Genomic DNA, 4,048 nt, shown 5'->3' on the forward strand with positions numbered 1-4,048 from the left:
ACGGTTGCAATAAAATTCGGGTTAGACCCATTTCACACTCAATTTGACCCCCTGAATAAGAATATGAAGTCGATTTTCCGAAATCATGCACGGATTTTGAGATATATGGAAATTACAATTATAGGTGTTTCCGAAGCACATTTTCGGGCATTTTTGGGGTCGTTTCAATTGGGAAACATGAGTGCATAAATTATAAGTTGTACATCATAAGTTTGATATTCATAACTTCATAGAGTAAGATTGAGGTTGTTGAGTTGAAATCTTTGCCTCTTATTCTAGGAACTGAGCATAGAAGTGAATCTGTCTGAATTGCATGAACATAGTTCATGGTCATAATGCTGATATGTGGAACATGAGAAAAGTGTCATAAAGATTGAAATTTAAGTAATACACTAGAGTAGGAATGGATTGTTATCCCAACATAACTCATTTTAAGCACATTCATCTCTCCTTGGGTTTGAAGCCGATATTCTAAGTTTGTGGACTTATTTCATATTCTCTAAACTTTCCTATGTTCACTTTACCCTAAAAATCAAGGCAAAAATAGGCACATGACTACTAAACTCTCTCTATTTGACCATATTTGGAGATACTAAATGATTTCTTCTAGGACTTCTCGTTGAGATACTTCTCTTAACCTCTTCTTGCCTCTATAGTCACCATTCTACAACCTCTACTCTTATTAACATCCATAGCCTCTTCTTCTAACACTTAATAATCTAACCTCTTCTTCTTAGCCCACTTGCACAACTCTTCTAAGTTCGTATCTACCTATCTGAAAGAAACTTGAACTATATTGAGAGGCTCATTATCGTCTATATATAAACTATTCGGCCAACTCTTAAGGGTAGAATATAATGCTTAGATCAGTCCACTCCACATTGGTAGATCAAGGATACTACCTAGGCACAAATAGAAAATCATAAACTTAGATCCTTATACTATATATTGTCTTGGGTACACATCTTAAATCTTTTTCTTCATCTAATTACTTACACTTCATTGTTCTCAGCTATGGGTCATAAATACCACATTTGTACCCTCCCGCTTGTTGCAAGTTAACATCTTAATTTCTCTCATATTCAATGTCAAGCCTACTAGACCAAATATGATAACTAACCTTATCACCCTTATAATGCCACCCTTTTTTTTTTATATCACAATGCTCCTACAAATTTCAAGCTTAGTGCCTAGTACTAAACATGAATAGCAACACACTTTCTGACATACTATAGTAACTTACAATCACTAGATAAAATCGAGAAACACTAGCCCACTAAAATTTCATGACAAAGTAGTCGATAGTTATCTTATTGTCTATCTAATTACTGTTTATCAACATATTTGCTTTCTCAAAATCAGTACTACTTATTATACATACTTGTTTAATTATATTCATTACTTGATGAATATCATAGGGATATCCCTTCAAAAATCATAATGTATAGCCTAAATTTGTCAACTCCCAACTACTTTATCCTTTTGTTAAACACTTATACATGGTCTTTACTAGCACCAATGACACATCATCATCTACTACTTTCGTGGTTGAAGTATACTCTAACTCATCTTAACCAACAACTATTTCTCTACATTCTATCATGAAAACCAGATGATACTTACTACTCTTTAGTCAAAACAAAAGGATTGATTAGCCCATCACTTACCCTACAGATGCATGACTCTAGCTATATGCGTTAATAAACCACCATTCTCACTTTCAATTCCTACACTTCTAACTTCATATTCCAAGAACTAGAATTATTCTACTACCTATGACTTACAATGCACCAAATCACTCTATCTGTTTGGAGACAACACTATTGAAGCATTTAGATACACAATTTCTTCTTTAAAGATGTCATCTAAAACAAGGTTTATATAAGAGAATTTGAGACCACATCTTTCTTTGGCTCAAACACACAATTCATATGAAAAAAGGGTGCATTCTTTCAAATCAATAAACTTAAGCACATTAATAAGCTCTTCTCAAGACCTTGTACAACCTCTTTACTCTTTGATGGATTTATCTAATAGTACCTCACCGATAAAGATCAGAGCTTCACTATTCATACCACCTTAAGCATGAGGGGTAGTCGAATGGATTTGAGCAATACACAAATCTGAAATAAGTTTCTTATGGCACAACTCTATTGCATGATCTGGAGTAAAAAATGATAAACATATCTTAAATGCCTTGTATACTTCTGATTATAAGTATGATACACAACACACTTATAAGACACCCTAAGACACTTGAACTCTGTACTCTAATACCAAGTTTATCTCACTCCTAGCCTACACCTTGGACGTGGGCGACACTAAAAACTATTTATGTTTCTGTCACAACCCGAGTCTACACCGTGAAAGCAACACGGCGTACTTGACCCCGAAGGGGTCTCATACAAGCCTCATAGCATATTCATTGCATAAGATACTTAGAAATAGTGCGGAATTTAACACTTTTCTTTATAAATCCAACAATCGAAAACATTAAAAGTAAGCGGAAGTCTATCATCTCACATGGCCATCTAAACAACATACTTGAAACAAAATAGGGTCATGACCCTTTACAAATCGAAGTCTTAACAATAGTCTATTACATGAAAAGAAAGGAAACATCTAAACACTTGTCCTCGATCTATGAGGACATACCACTTAGTCTTAGGGAATCTCAAATCCAAGTCCTTGACCTAGAGAGAAGTAACTCACTTGTTGGAACCTACACTTGAAGTAAAACATGAAGAAGAATGGGTTAGCACAATTAAGTACTATGTATGATAGCCATGCAAAAACATGCTTAAAACGGACATTTTGTTTGAAATTCATGCTATATGCCATTTTGATAAAACTTCATGAACATAAGCATAACAGGGATAATACAAGACATAATCAACATACAAGTCATTTCACCACATTAGAACATAATCACTTATAAACCATTACCTTCACATTAAGCCTTCACCTCAAGTAACCCTCAAGCTATACTTTGTGCAATGTATGAATAGCGTCCCATACCACCATCCACAACAAAGTACCACCTTAAGGTCACCAAAAGTGAACTTACCATTCAACCTATCCATCCTTATACAATACTCAAACATAAGAGACGTAAACATTACACAAGTCATATCAACACATAAGGACCATCACCTAAGACAACTCTAAGTCATACTTGTGCAATGTGCAAGTAGCATCCCATACTACTACTCACACTAAGTACTCATTTGAAGTCACCATAGGTAACACACATTCATATTCATTAAGTCACGACAAGGAAGTAAATCATAATACAATCCAACTATACCATGCATCATCTCATTCAAGCATAAGTCACATTTTTCATTAGTTTCATTTCATTAAGGGAACCTTCATTCATTGGACATTAAGCCAACATTCTTCATTAACATCATCATAAGAGCACATTCATTATGCTTAACATTATAAAGGAACACACCATAAACTCTCTCAAAGCCAACTCGTGCAATGCGTAGATGGCGTCCCATTCCACCACCCTCACTAAGTAGTGCAATCTTAAGAAGCCATAGTTCATTAACATTCTTTGTGGGGGTAAGCCTTAACTGACATAGACTATGTGACCAATTCATGGAATCTCGGTGTCACCCTCACCGTATAAGGGATTCCTACTTGTCTAAGGTAGGACCATTATTTTATAGCTTACGCAGATCCACTTGCTAGACCTATGTGGGAATATAATTATGACATAGGGAGATTGCTACTAGATACCCCGCCTCAACTAACGCATGGGCATCCATCTCAAGAGATTGTTACTAGATACCTCGCCTCAACTCACATATGAGTATTAATCTCAATCCATATGCACTCGGTGCTTAGCATTATTCCCCACGGAGTATTTGACATTCATTACTTTCATTCATTATTATGGGATAAGAGATTGGTACTAGATACCCCACCTCAACTAACGTATGAGAACCCATCTCAAGCCCAACATTTATTCATTGGAAAGCTCATAGATTCAAAGATGAGAATAGCCTTTCACCTATGAATCCCCTTATTGTGAGAAAGT

The sequence above is a fragment of the Solanum tuberosum genome, unplaced genomic scaffold (genome assembly GCF_000226075.1).
Source record: "Solanum tuberosum cultivar DM 1-3 516 R44 unplaced genomic scaffold, SolTub_3.0 scf00012, whole genome shotgun sequence".
NCBI classification, from domain to species: domain Eukaryota; kingdom Viridiplantae; phylum Streptophyta; class Magnoliopsida; order Solanales; family Solanaceae; genus Solanum; species Solanum tuberosum.